Raw genomic sequence first — 16,013 nt, 5'->3', positions numbered from 1 at the left:
TCAAAATTATTAGGAGTGACTCAAAATTTAATTTGTTCCGTTGCGATTGTGTGTTTTGATATTATTTTATTCATTATAATTTAATTGAAATATTATATATAAAAGAAATTGTGAGTGCTGTAGCACAGGTCAAAGTCCAACTCTTGCTCTCTAGCTATCGTTGGGTAGCCAAACGGTTTTAAATTATAGGCTCTTGTAACCTTTTTTTCAAACAATTCTTGACACAAAGTTGTTAAACAAGTAATTCACAAAAGTGAATTTTGACCACTTCAAGCAATAGTATTAACAGTTCCAAGCTCATAGGGTGCACGAACTTGTACACTTAAGATAGATACGCTGACTTTAAAATTTTTGAATAACTGATGTAATATTGTAGGTGTTTGTAATTATTGTGTAAACCACTGCGTCATTAATTTTATTAACGGTGCGTACTCGTTACGAGGTTAATGAAAAACCTACTCCATGTCTACATATACAAATTAATTGTAACAAGCAACAAGTGGTTTTGCATTAGGTATAATAAAACAAACAAAAAAACGACATAGATAATAAATGATAAAACAAATACAGCGTCGTGAATTTCTGTATTACAATATTTCGAGTCTTACTTTTGGATGTGGTTTGGGGAGGTCACGTAACACACAACCGAACTGGCTGAAATTCCGTAGGTATCCAAGCATTCTTTCGTCAGAACAAATGGCCTCCTCAACCACTATACGTATAGTTGGTTTACCGTTTGGTGCTTTTAACAACCGGTGCACTTGGTAACAACAAAACAGAAGGACCGACTGACCGATGTTGCCGGCGGCAAGGCCGCTAGTTTCTCGTCGAATTGGTTTCGTAACCTTCGCTGTTACATTGTCAGTAAAGTAATAAGAGATTGGCAGCAGTGAAATTGGTTCCTACGCTTTTTATTCCTCGTTTTTGTGAACTATTACAGTTAGCCAATGTACGCTGCATTTTTCAATCGACATCACTTAAACATTCGTTTCGGCTCCAAACTCGACAACACATTTCTCTATTCAAACATCTAGACTATACATATATGCACTAGTGGTGAGTTTTGAGCCGAACATATAGCGATATTCTATTAAATAATAGTAAATACCTTCAGTTGTCTTTTCGTGTATATATAATAAGGTACTATAAGTTCAATTAACGCAATTAAAAGCCTTTGAGGCGTTACTTTTTGTTCAAATACTTTGGAGAGTTCGGTTAGTTAAGGATTTCCATTTTTGATATCATCATCATCATAAGGTCGACAGTACTAAGACACGCACCTCTACCCTTTTCTATCCTGAGCTAATCTTCCCATTTCCCTAACAATTTTCTATGTGGGTAGTTGAAAAGATATATTCGATCCGTTTACCAACGTCTTACCATTACTGTGCTTAAATAGCTTTTGACTTTCTATTTTAACAGTTGGTACTAATTTTCATTGTAAACACCTGTTAACGATAATTAAAGATGGTATCAGTACTTCTCAAAGTTCTGTTTCTAGTCTTTTTAACTAACCGTGTTCCCAATTGTGATTTCCAGTTTCATTAGTCAAAATAACTCGAAAAGTAGCTGCTAGCCAATAATTCAGACAGAATATAATTCCACCATACATACGGTGTATACATCTATTGCTAATTAGTAGTTGTCCTAAATAACGCTTATGGCCAAAAAAGACCCTACCCTAATGCCACTTGACCCTTGCCTCTTAGTTTAGTGTATTTCCGACTTCCTCATTCCAGTTAATAATTCTTCAGTGTTCAAGCAGAGACCCCATTCCACACTTTCATTATCTCTTCAATCATCACGATTAATATAGGATCAACAAATCACTAATTGTAAATAACAAAGTTATTCGCCTTTTGATCTATTAATTTACAGGTCAGTGGCGGCGGACACGGTCATTGGGACAGTGGTGTTTCCTTCTGTTTATAGAAAGGGAAAGATAAGAAGACAAAAGAAACAATAATTGTGTAAGAATTTGTGTATGCGACCTGATGAAACTTGACTAATGATTACTTATGGATATTTGAATTTAATTGTTGTGCGAGATTTAGCGGCTGAAAGAAAGTTGGAATTTGATTGGTTAGGAAAACTACTGGGAATCACCGGGGATAAAGGTTTAAATGAGAATGAGAGCAAAAAAAAAGGCGGAGGCTGTGGCATAGAAATTATAACAGCGTTAATTATGTTAAAAATTAGGCCAACTGTAAATCCGCTGTTGGAATAATTAAATAAAAGATTATAATACTAAAGTGGTGAAAAATTATTTAATAAAATAGATACACCCACTTGTTGAATCAAGTATTATAAAATATTTCGTACTATTTGACATTGTGCTAGTCAATTTGAAAATATCCTCATAAAGTATCGAAAAGATAACTCTCTCCGTCCAGCAATGAAAAATAACTCCTTGGGTGTAAAACAAATTTATTAAGTTTTTATTTAGTTTAAACTTTATCTACTGCTCTTGGCTACTAAACTCTAGATAAACACTTTTCTTGTAAGTATTGCGCATAACAAGGACAAGGACGTCAAACAGTCAATATCATTTTACAATACCTTTCCTTCTCTTTCACTTTTTCTCTATCTCTCATTCTCTCGTTTTTGGTGTCGCTTGAAATAACAATGAATTTCCACGGCAGGTTGTCGCGTTTTAATCATCATCATTTGTTGATTTACTCACACAAAGAGTCTATTAAAAGCTAAACACATATAAGTGCATATATACACATACATACAAGTGGATCGCATTATCAATTTTAAAGAATAAATTTTTATGCTGATAGGGGCAGTCCATAAATAACGAAACGTAAAATTAATCAGTTTTTGTTTCGTAACGCATGCTTCATAACAGTTTTACGCTTAAATTAAGGTATTTTAATTTACAACGGTAATTTAATTCTAATGTCGTTACGTAACGCAAAACTAGAATCCCCTTCCATCTCCAACAGTACCCTAATTAAACTTTCATATATATCGAATTCACCACTCAATTTTCTTTATATTTCATATGCTCCATATTTATATTAAATGTTTCACTTTGTTTATTAATAACGTTTCATAAAGCTTCCCGAATAATTAGACGTAGGTACGTACCCTAGATAGTTTTAGGAAGACATGAATATTCACGTAGCTGCACATGTGCAAAAGTTGATCCAGTAGCGACATGTAGGTAGGAACTTCTTATTTCGATGGGTTTGGCTCATTTTAAAGAGAAATCACCTTAATTACATAGGAATGTACGTCTTTAGATGCATAAGCAGGTAATTTTTCAAAATATCAATTCCGCATAATTGAAAGCTACATTACGCTATAACACCTACGTTACCACTGTATCTGCATTTGTTGATGGAGAAAAAACAAAATACGAATGAGTGACCAGGTAGCTAAGGTATCAGGCAAAATTTCCGCGAACATTCGTTATTTAATCTATTCGAGATGAAAGAGGAGCTTTCTAAATTTTTAACGCTTCAAGAAAACATGTACAAAATGGGAAAATAAATTGTAATATTTATCATCAATCAACCAGCATCAACGTGACCGAGAGGTTGCTACTCAGCTGTGACGGAACTTTATGCCCTATTTTATTCTTCAGACACAGCTGAACTTCTTTCTATCCTGCATGGCTACAGTTAGTACGATCAAAATTGGCAAAGTCCGCAATAAATAATCTGTAAGAATGGACGTATCACCTTTCTCATTCCCACTGGAGACTGTAGTTATTTGCTACGTTTTGGACACGCCCTTGTTAAGTTAGGATATGCTTCATGAGGAGTACAGATAGTGAAGAGATAACCGAATAATAGTAAACGGTGCAGCGGTTAGAGGTTGCTTAGATACGTAAAAGATCAGGGTCGGCTTTATTACTGCCCGGTTGGAATTATATCCTTAAACAATTGTCTTTGCATTCCTAAATTCCTGAGAATGTTAAATATCCTTGAAAGTCCAAAGCTTATGCTCATACACATCAATTGGTGTGATGTTATTCCTTTTTCTTTATTAGTGTCCGCTGCAACTCCTATCTGACATCTCTTTTCTATGTTTACGATATTCCCTATAACGTCTGTCGTGAGTAAAAGTAGTCGTTCTGTCAACAACCGCTCTAGTCTAATTAGTAAGTTAAAAGAAGAAAATAAATGTGACACTTTTATTGCAGACTATGCCAATTTTAAACGTCCCAACTGTATGAACCATTCGATAAATCTATACCTACCAACTACCTATCGCACAAAAGAAACCGCATTGAAAGTTCAATCGTCTTATTGTCTCGTTTTAGTTTGCATCTACAATAATTCTGTTCAACATCAAAGTTTACACAAACAAGAACAAAAGATGAAGATACATGGTACCCTATCGGTATCATGTAGGTACATAACGCTTAAGCAGAATTATTTATGTAGGTGCACAATAAGAATTCAAATACGAATCAATTTGTAAATATATGTAAATAGGCCGCATAGTCGTGTAATCCCCGTAATCTACGTCAATGTCAACACCACTACAGGCAGTGACTTTTGTTTGTGCTACTTCAACAAGTACAGAAAGCCTTGTCACATTATTTCACTTTTCAACATTTATATTGTTTGTTAAATTGGTTACATTTATGTAAAGGGATCATGTAAGACCGTAACGAAGCGCGTAAATTTTAATTATTGCTGTATACATTTCATTAAAAGAAACTTGTTAGCACAAAAAGTGCATTATATTCGTCACGGATCGTTAACAAAACCATTACGACCATTTTAGAGATAAAATGCATCAAAATGCAAGTAGCGCATTTTAATTTCGCTAAAAAAAGAATGCGACTTTCTAAGAGCTAATAAAGTTGTTTGTTGTTCGTTGGGTTATTAATTACTACGAAAACATCAGGTTACGCGTCAAACAAAATTGCTGACGTCTAATGGACTAAGAACAAGCATTTTAACACGGGATGACAATAATTAGTCATGTAACAGACAGTTCAAATTCCTTTGTCTAAATAAAAGGAACCGATTGAGCAACTCAAAAACTTACCTAAGTTTATAAGGTCATACTGTACAGTATTATTGTCAAGTATCCAAAAAGCACGTCTTAGCGAAGAGTCAATCAGTTATGTAAACCCACTTATTCCACTTAGGTATTTATTAAAGCAACTTTATAAAATTCCACGAGCGCCCGAAATAATTAAGACACACCACCTTTACCTTCTCCTGAACAACCAGACCACTAAACGGACTAGACGTCACTGTTTCAATTATAGCCGTATAGTAAAGCAAGTAGTAGTACTAGAAACAACGGCAATCGGCAAACCACTTATTATCCGAACGCAACGGTGAGGACGACAGCTTTCATTTCTTTCCGAACAACCAAACGGAGCTACGCGACTGCGTCTGACGACACACAAACTCGAACAGTCACTGTGTTGAACCTGTACAACATGGTTTTAGTTCAACCGAAAGTAACTTTACAACGGGGATTTTTGAACTGCGCCGACGTATAAAGTCGTCTCTTTTACGATTAGATGCCAGAAAATCGCCACGGTCAAGTAGCGAAGCTTATTGTTCGTATCAAATTGTGGTTCACTGTTACTTACCGCTAGAGAGCTCGGAAATAACTTGTATTTTATTGAAGATCCGTTAGAAAACCTAAGTGAATCTTCCGTCATTGAAACCTTCTTTCGATGAGCAAATATGTACATAATACATACAAACCAAATACTTACGCACGCATTGACAGTAATACCACTTTGGCCATGTACTCATCGTGAGTCACACTTTTGAACATGTAGGCGTCCTATGCCAATTGAATCCACTGAACTCACTCAAAAGATAAATCTTTGGAAGAAAATGAAACCCGTTTAGTGACTGTTGTAAAAATGCATTAATTTTCATTCCTTGCTCGTAATAAGAGGCAGACTTGCACCAAGGATAAGTAATTAAGTTAATGTAAATGCATTCATTCCGCATTACAATGGTTTTACATCCTTCAATTCGATTCCGCGCCAACTTATTACCATTACTAATCCATTTCTTTAATGTTTAAATAATTGGTAAGGAATGCGCCGAACTGTTCTAAAGGGAGTCTTTAACAGGTAAACATTGGTTAAGTGGAAGAAAACCTATAAAAAAGCAAAAATTAAAAAGTGAGATACAATATTTGTTTTTTTACGGGTAAACTGTGGTTTTAAGAAGATTTTTGTGTTTATTTTATTTGGACATGACTTTTAATTAGGCTTTTATTATGTTGGGTTGGCTTTAGTACTACTTTGTTTGTCAATTACCAGTTAAACTGCTTTTACGATTAGAGCAGTTTCGGTACATTCTTCGCGAGGGATTTCTCTTTTCCTTTGATTGATGAATGAAACATTTAACTTTATTAGTTAAATAAAAACACTTCGTATGCTTTTAATAGATATATTTTATAAACTTATAAACGTTAACAATTTATTGTTTCAAAGAGAGTCCAATCGCCTACATTTCCCGTTTAAACGTTATAGGTTTGACTTCAAATGACGATGAGTTTTACATCAACTTAACATTAAGGAATTTTTATTTGTGATGCAATTCTCTGAGATTCCTGTGCATTTATTTTTTAGAATTAATTTTGTATGTTCACCAATGTGGGTTTTTTAAAATGTTTCTTAAAACTTAAGCATTTACTTTATATACAGTAGAACCTTGATAACGTAATAACCTCTATAAATTCATAAAATTTTGTGTTCCCTTCCACTCGGAATCCAAAACCTCTACTACTTAAAATAAAAACCCTTAAACGAATAATTTGGGCATCGCACCTCAGTAAGTAGTGAAAAGTGGTTTGAATCGGGAGTAAGTCTTCTATGTAAAAGACGAAGAATTGCTGAATTTCTTAATTTAAAAAAATGCTTGTTGTTTACATTGTTTAGACGGTGTAGAAATAAAACCATCAGTGTTAGTGGACCTATACTAAAGGAAAATACTGAAGAGTTTGCTAAGTCACTGGAAATCCGTAATTTTATAGCTTAAACTTAAACCCTTAGTAAGTAAAAACCTCAACAAGTCAAATTATTTTACGTTTCCTTTGATCTATGTTATAGTGGTTCTATTGTATTAGGAATCAGACAATCAGGACAACAAAAAGGGTAATAAAACGGCTATTTTGTTGTCCTGTTTCCTGATATCCTGTTTCTTCCTAATTGATAGTGGCCAGTTTCGCATCAAATTTTAATTTTAATTGCTTTTAATGTATACGTACTTCTGGACACGTGTTAGAAGATCTACTTCTGTTTATGTACCTACATAATTATTTAGTCGGTATATACATAATGAGAGTTATGCATTTAATTGCCGCTGATAGTTCTCGTTGGCAATTGCGCACTGTGTGCGCTACATCAGTTGCCCTTGCCGTTTACGTTGCCCTTTGCGCGCGCCAAGTTCCGCCCCTTGCCATAATTTGCTTACAACGCACCTAAAGAAGTAGTATAATTAAAAAAGGAACAGTGTTTTTAAAGTAAAAGTATGTGATTTTTGCGTGGATTTAAGAATATAGTACTTTATAAATAAAACTTTCCTGTTGGTGTGTGAAAACCAGTAGCGTAACTACGTTCAAAAAACCTGTGTACGGAAGGAAGAATGGCCCTAGGAAATACAATGTTTTTAGAAGATAGAAAAAAATTTATTCTCAACTTCTTATAAATTTTTCTTTGTAGTTTTTGTTCCGCGAATGCTGCCTGTATATTCTGAATATGAATCCTTTTGGAAACGTCTTTAGATATCAATCGTAATTATGACTAGAGAGCATAATTTATCTTGTCAATGATCAATTTTGAGAAAAACCTTACTGCTTTTGCAATACTTAGAAACAGGCAATAAATTGCGACAATTTCAAAAAAATTATTAATCGAGGTGTAATTTCTTGTCAAAATAAAAATTTAAAAATCCTTATTGGAAAATTTGGCCTAAAATTTTACTTGAAACATCATGTTCATATCAAAACACTGGCCCCCAGGGAAAATTTTATTGTCAGATGCATTTCTAAAAAAAAAGCAGAAAAAAATCATACCTATTTCTCAATCTGGTACCGTATTATGTAAGACAGTAGGCATGATATCAAAAGTTCGATTCAATAGATTGACTCTGAAATAACAATGTTGAACATTTATATATTTTTCTAGATCAACAAAACTGCTTTTCCAACATTCGAAGTTCACAAGCCTCAGAGGATTCCTATAATCGACAGTTACGCCATTGTCGAAAACTACTTCACGCGGTCTCATCTAGCTAGTGGAAAACTGATATTGAGTGTCCTAACTAATTGGAAATCCCGTAATAATGCTCATTATTATCTATGATTATTATTATTATTATTGCCGTTGTACTGAAAAGTAACTCCCGCTTACACCAAATCGCTATTTCGTAATAAAAGAGAACAAACGACGGCGTAATAATAGAATTGCAATAGATACTTACAAGGAAACAGAGTTAGTAATAATAATTGAGAAGCACGTAGTTATTGACCTTAAAAAAAAAGGTAGAAACCCACACGATTTCTTCATCAATATTTAGCCATCTGGACTTTACTTTAGGTCTTTGTATCAGTTGAGTTGATAAATTACCATGTATAAATCTTTATAAACTCCCACGTGTTCAAGCACAACGTTATTGCATCTAAGTCCTTGAATTGTATACTATAATTGTAACAACAACCGATCGTTTTCGTCTAATTCCTTAATTGTGTGTTTCGCTTCATATTCGCAAACTGCACTCAACAGTGATGTAATTTCATGGGTATTTACCTTTGTGATACTTTTAGATCTTACATGGATTAACAACAGTACTTCTTCTATTTTTTTTTTTAATAAAAATGGGTACTGCCACATTCGCATCTGAATTCAACGTAAAATTTTCATGCTAAGTAGATGTTTCCTTTGCGCTTAACCAACAAAAATGCCTTTTTTTCGATAAAAAGGACACATTGTTTAGCAAATATAGTGTAAAGAATTCCTCATGTATATATACTCCTAGACAAAAATTTTCAGTCTCTCTCCAGTCTCTCAGTCTTTCAGCGTCTCTGAAAGCGTATCTCACAGTCTCTCAGTTGTTGCCTAGGTGCTTTTATGGATCTCTCAGTCTCTGTATGAGAGACTCGAACGATAAAATTGTTAATTCAGAGATTCGAGTCTCTCACAGAGAGACTGAATGAATAAAACTGAAAAATTGAGAGACTCGAGTCTCTCGTAGAAAGATTGGGATCTCTGAAATATGTTGAACTTGAAAATTTTAACCATGTCTATCGAGACACCACTTATTGAGAGATTCAAGTCTCTCGTTCAGAGATTGAATACGAAATTAGGATCTCTCTATGAGCGACTCGAGTCTGTCGTTCAGAGACGCTAAACAGTTTTTTTGACAGTCTCTCTCAGTGACACCAGAGAGACCCGATGAGAGACGGAGACTCGAGTCTCGTTTTCAGAGACTCTGAGAGACTGAACATTTTTATCTCGGGACGCTATAGTCAAAAGTCGATATGTAGCCCATTCATTGAATAATTGGTCCATCCTAGGTTTGACACAAAGCCTTTCGGCAAACCTCGAAATAGATTCGGTTTTTGCCTGATCGAAAATTTTAAACAGAAATTAACGTTAACCCTAACTTACTAACTCAATCTAAAGTAGGTTTCCACGTTTGATTGTTAATCCTTCTATTAAACGATAAAATCAATCATTAGGCAAAACGTTGAAACATGTAACTGACTTGAATTTAATCTGTCTTCTTGGCAGATCTGAAAATTGACTAGCCAAGCCTAGGAGCAACGAAGCTTCGATCTTTGACTATAAGCTACAACTTTAAAACCCTTCTATTGGCTTATGTAATAGAAATTAATAAATAGAATATTAAAATCGATGAAGTCTATCTTAAAAAGCCCGTAGTGTCATCCGTAGTTACAGTTTCTAACGAACCACAAGTTTGTATGTGATATGTGATAGAAATTTGGGTTTTAGTGTTTCATTTATATATACTTAACAGTTCGTTTTGAAAATTAGCCTGTAGAGATAGATTGCAGGCAGACAGAAAACTATTTAAGGGTCGCATACTTCTTAATAGCATATAAATAATTATATTATGAATTAAAATAAAGGCAATTATGTACTTCGATATTACACAGCGAAATGTCTTCTGCGTTACTGTTCAGTCAACCTTGTAAAGGTTTTTCCAAAAAAAAAAGAATGTAAAATTTTCCTCGACAAATCAAGGAAATAATTTTTTACCGTTGTTGATGTAAAAGCCTCAGATAAATGAAGCTTTTAAATCCTCTCCATGAAAAGATCAATAGTCATTTACTGGAACGGATTACTTTAGTCGGAGTTAATTAATGAATTCTGTTCAATAAAATACAATGGAAATAATATGCTATTGGCTAATTAACACAGACATTTACTTCACTTATTAATTGTAAATGAAATGTGAGCTACTACATACATGTTTATTTAAATCGGATTTTATTTCGATTAAAAATTATTATTATTAAAATTGCTTTGAAGTGAAGCGAATTTCTTTATTAAGCTATCAACTCTGAGCTGTTTTAACTGAAATTGTTTAGGTGACATCAATGAATAGAAGTGTTGGTAAAATAAGAAGCACACATTATTGAACTTGGTTATAACAATATCGGCTATAACGACAACTCTGACGTAACAGCAGTTTTTATTAGTCCCGAAAAATTTACTATTCAACTCAACGTTAAAAATATCGGTAATAACCATAATAAATTTGATCTGCTTATTTAGTGCAAAATACGTATACTTTAGAAGCAGAAGGAGGAGTAAAGAGGAACAGAGGTAGATCTAGATTAGACTACCGTTCACAAATACATAATTAGGAATATGGAAGTTCTTGTTTTAGGAAAATTTGAAGATTGGGTCAGAATATTACCCGTGTAGGAAACGTCGAAGTTGATGACAGGTCCAAACCTCGACCAGTAGTGGGAAACCAAGCATTGTTCAATGTTCAACTAATCTTTAAGTATCAAGGTTTGATACATTGACGTTTCACCAAGTTTTGCCCAATATTGGCCAATCAATAATTCTGAAAAGTTTTATTTAAGTAATTTTTGATAAAAGAAAATTGTAGGTACCTTTGAAGAAGAAAATAGAAACGAATTGTTTCGTTATCCAACTTCATCAATAGATGTTGGTGTCAGGTGTCATAAAAATCAATAACTTTGCCAAAAATTAACATCGCACAACGTTTCAAACATTGTTCTTTTACTAAAAGCAGTTAAGATTAACTATACCTTGGGGTAACATCAATCGAGCTAATTTGTTGTGGACTAAGCTTACCAACCAGGCTTGAAACGAAGTGATAAACTAGGTATTTGCCGTGCTTGGTCCAATACTGGATAATCTTGAGCCAAGCATGATCTTGTAACTTCCTAGGTAGGAACGATTATAGGGACCGTAACCTTTTGGGTTTTATTTTACATAAATGATTAGTGAGCCTTGCAATTCATTTCTTTAGGGCAGACCACGTCTACAGCAATGTACAGCGTCAACCTAACCTAACCTAACCAGGCACAGAGAGAAAATATGCAAAGTCGACACTGTCCGGACAGATAGCTTGCAAATTTCACCCATAACAAATATTGTAGATTTATTTGTAGGTTCAAATTATTACATTTTTATATTATAAACAGATGTATTTACATAAACATACGACTTCACGACAATGCTCGTTTCATTCGTTTGTAATGACCACTCGCATGTAATGAACAAACGTTCTAATTCCATGAGTGCTTGCTATAACCAAGTTTTATTAATATCTAATACGTATGTAATACATGTATGATAAATTTCTAGACACCATTGAAATTTCGTCTCGGTGAAATTATTTTATCGTTCTTGTTCTTGTGTGAAAATGGAAAATTTGTTTTGCGTTGACGCAATTACTCGCTCATTATTGTCAACATTGCGCTTCGTAATCGTTTCTTATCGAACACAGTGAAATGACCTCCATTTATCAAGGACCAAATCTGATCAGGAAATTAATTTGCTTGTTCGACGTGTTCGAGTTCGGCGGCGGATTCTGGAACGAAATTCGACAGCTATTGTTGTCAAATGGGCGAGAAATATCAACGGTAACAACATGCTAACGTTTATTTCCAAAAGTTGAGGATTTTTTGCTTCATTTCTAAACCGCAACATTGTTTATGTCTACCTACTAGTACCTGTACGTTGTACACATAGTAAGTATGTTCATGGAAGGCAGTTAATGGGGTTTTAGTTTCTTTTTATTATTCAAGTTTGTACCTTGTTGAACGCAAAATCCAGTAACTCGTTACAGCCTATCGCGATCGTCGTCTGCGAACAATATTACGAACACAAAAACAGGAGACAGAGTTTCCGCAATCGGGAAACATAAATATACATATATGTAGCAGGTACAGCATTATTTCTCTGCAATTGCTTTTTAAGTTAAGAATAATACGATTTTTTTTTAATAGGAGCTTACTTTACATACTCATTTGGGCCTTTGAACATCGGAGTTGCATACACATTTTTGACTTTCTTTGACAGCCATTACATCTATATTACTCATTGTTTATAACATGTGTACTAAATCTACCTACCTACTTCTGTCCATAATTTTTAAAGATAAAAAAATTGTCGTCGTATTAGTAAAATATATTTTATGTCCGCACTCTGGCTGTAATTCAACTACTTTTTTAATAACCTAATAAGAATAAGTATTTATTCTTTCTGCCTATGACGATTTATGGCACTGTTCCAAATCAATAAGCTAAACTTGATTCTATTCTATGTTAATTCGCATTACATCTTTTAGTTTTTTTTTTGTATTTTGCACAGTTGTTACATAATACATTTTCTTACATAATAAGAATTTCGTGGTTTATATTCGCAATTTAGTTGGTTTTCATGTGATGGCAAATCATTGATATCCGATAAATTAATTTTGACCTCGTATTTTTCACCTTCGCCAAAACACAATTACAGGATGAAAAAATCCTCTTCTCTTACCAGTTATAAAAAATAATTTCAAATTGATGAAGAGTGCATAGAGAGCAAAGAATCAGGATCAGACTCAAAATTAACATCAAAACTAATATGAGTCTACAAGTAATAATTCAATCCACAATGAAAACTTCGGGATAACAAGTAAAATAAATCTGTGTAGGTTAAAGTATTGGTGAAATAACCAGTATGCTTGGTATGTAAACATACATACGTATGTCCACTTGGCATAGAGTAACGTCGTGATAAATAAACTTTGACAATAAGTTTACTAAAATTGAATGTATTATTCAAAACGTTTACAAATGACTGTGGTTCGTCGGTGGGTACTCACTCTCCGTCACCATGAGTGCCAACTGTTTACATCAATAACTCACCATGAGGCCACGGAAGAATGAAGAGGAAAATTACATTATTTTGATAACAATTCAGATAAATTATGTATCATCTAACAAATAGATTTATGGATATTCATATAGATTGAGCATGGCAGTATTTTAATTTGTATGTGAAACAGATACATTGTAATTGATCAACGGAATTTAAGAAAAATATGCAAATAAAAAACCAACCACCAACCCACACCTTTTAGGAGTCTCGTAAACAAGAATAACTGACGTAACAACCTTAAAATAAAATAAATAACGAATAAAAAAGATGAAAATTTTCTTTTCTGGGACTTCTTCCCACAAATCGATTATCTTATTAAAATTAGTGACTAGTGAAATTTAAAACGTATTAAGAGACAACATGCAAAAATTTATCAGAATTCAGCTTGGAGTCGTACTGGAATTAATGTAAAAGAAACATTTGTAATCGTTATTGTATTAACAAGCGAATGTCGAAACTTTTGGAAAATTCTAATGTTTTGCCAGTGAACTTCAAGATGGTCATATCGTTTAACTCCTAGGGATGGATCGGGTAATGGATAATGACGCCAGATAGTCGAAAGTGTCGGGTAATTCTGCCAGAGAAAAAGAAAAAATCAACACCAGCAATAATATGATTTAATAAATATTGCTAATTAAAATTGCATTGGGATAGGTCGGTTGCCCTACTTTGTATTATTTATTGATTACTACCCAGAATTATTTGCTATTTCGATATAATTCTTGCCTTTATTTTTCGGAAAAAAAAGTGTTGGTGCTGTCACGCCCTCGCCGGGAATCGAACCTGGGACCTTTGGCTTTACGCAAAAATGCCGGGTATCAAAATTACTATCCGGTGCTTCTGTACTAACTACGTCTGTGAGCTATTTTGTAGATCGGAAGCACCATTTATTACCGATGGATAATTTATAAGCTACTTACTAACGTAAGTCTTTTCCTTGTACATTATCGTATAAAGATCAGTGGCTAAACTGTTATTTATACGCTGTTCGTCAGCACAATTTTGGACGATCGAAGCTGCAATCGCCTGTTCTAAATTCTAAACAGCACATGTTAACGTTTTATTCTGAATTAATGAGCAATTGCGGCTGCGCTTCGCAAATTAACATTTCCGTTTAGCTGTTTACACACACACTCACACGTACAAACAAATACACAAACGAACACATGATATACGCGTACCTATAGTTCATTTCACACACACACACATACAGTCCGTACATAGCACACTACTTCACTAACGGCGATTAGCACAATTCACAGGGAGCTTTTAAACACCATAATACTAATTACGCTTAGTGGATAAAAACGATGTTCAGAAAGCAAGCTGTAGGGTACGGTATAAATACATAAACATGTGTACTTACGTTAGATTGTACTTTTTTTTTTGAGTAAAACAAAAGAACCTTTCTTTCGAGCGGCAGTAGTAAGTTTTCGACGATGAGATCTCAAGCAAGTAGCAATCGATTTGTTACGTAAAAGGCATTTGCTCAATTTCGCCTCCGTTTTGGATCAAGCTAAAATTGATGGATTTTACGCACTAATAAGCACTCGGTTACAAGAGATTTGTATTGCCAAGTCAATTTTTATTCAAAGGTACATTTTTATTATTAAAGTCCGTTAACTGACATAAACAGCTGGTAGTGTAAGGTAGTCATGAGGTAGTTCTTTCTTTTTTAAATTTGGTCGTATGTCGAGCATGTTTGCTACTAATGCAATGATAATATATTGCATAATTAACAAATTTGGTTTTATTTCCGCGAAGACGATAATTTTATTGCCGGAATCTACATTGTGTGATGCAATTTCAGTTTCTACGAAAATTCAAATCGATCGGATCACTTCTAGTAAACGGCATTAAGTATTATACACGGAACAAAGATACTGAGAAATGTGCGAAATACTGAAATTGAAAGATTTTATTTTGGAAACTCCTAACCAAGGATAATATAACTCTCAAACACCACAGGATCGCCTCCGAATATCTGAAATGACTTAAATTACCACCGAAGTAGTTCCTACAAATTAGAGGAAAATTTAAATTCAAAAATTATAGCCAAAATACTACCCTTTGAAACTCTAAAACAGCTCCAAACTAGCATCAAATTAAAAAAGATCCGAAAGAGTCCTCAAACATCGCCTCGCCAAAAAACATACTATAATAGCACCAAAACAGCATCACATAGAAAATCATCTAAAACAGCACCAAAATATACCGTATATAAAAATGAAAATATTGATTAATTAATACCAATTTATCCATCAGATATTTAAATTTTTATTAATTAATGTTAACACATATATATCTACACCATTGTCATTAACAACAGCACCAGTACTAGTATTACTAGAGCACTAGTACTTCTAGCATCATCAGGGTCATCTTCATCGTCATCGTCATAAGCCCTTTTGATTCACAGGCCCGATCCTAACCCTAATAATAATNCTACCTACATGCATACAAATCAATGTAATATCAATGTTTCGTGGAAATGCTACTTGTAACTTTGACAAGAGCTCACTTTCTCTAATAAACTTTTCAATATTTTTTAACCGTATATTAACCAAAAAACTATATACAAACTTAAGGAACACTTAACAATTAACATAGAAAAATAAGAAGAGTTAATTTGACGACA

At 33.9% G+C, this 16,013-nt stretch overlaps 1 protein-coding gene across 3 annotated transcripts in view; it reads right to left on the bottom strand.

The window, feature by feature from the left end:
* LOC108739150 overlaps nt 1–16,013 on the bottom strand; it is a 157,890-nt gene that overhangs the window by 57,024 nt on the left and 84,853 nt on the right. Inside the window, exon 1 of one of the 3 annotated variants that reach the window (XM_018472895.2) lies at nt 5,014–5,406. The exons of the other annotated variants lie outside the window; for them this stretch is intronic. The gene's annotated coding sequence lies outside the window, so the exon portion shown is untranslated. Of the gene's footprint in view, nt 1–5,013; nt 5,407–16,013 lie in introns of those variants that run through there. 3 annotated transcript variants of the gene reach the window in all.

The sequence above is a fragment of the Agrilus planipennis genome, unplaced genomic scaffold (assembly GCF_000699045.2).
Source record: "Agrilus planipennis isolate EAB-ADULT unplaced genomic scaffold, Apla_2.0 scaffold214, whole genome shotgun sequence".
NCBI classification, from domain to species: domain Eukaryota; kingdom Metazoa; phylum Arthropoda; class Insecta; order Coleoptera; family Buprestidae; genus Agrilus; species Agrilus planipennis.
This window is presented reverse-complemented; position numbering and strand designations above follow the sequence as displayed.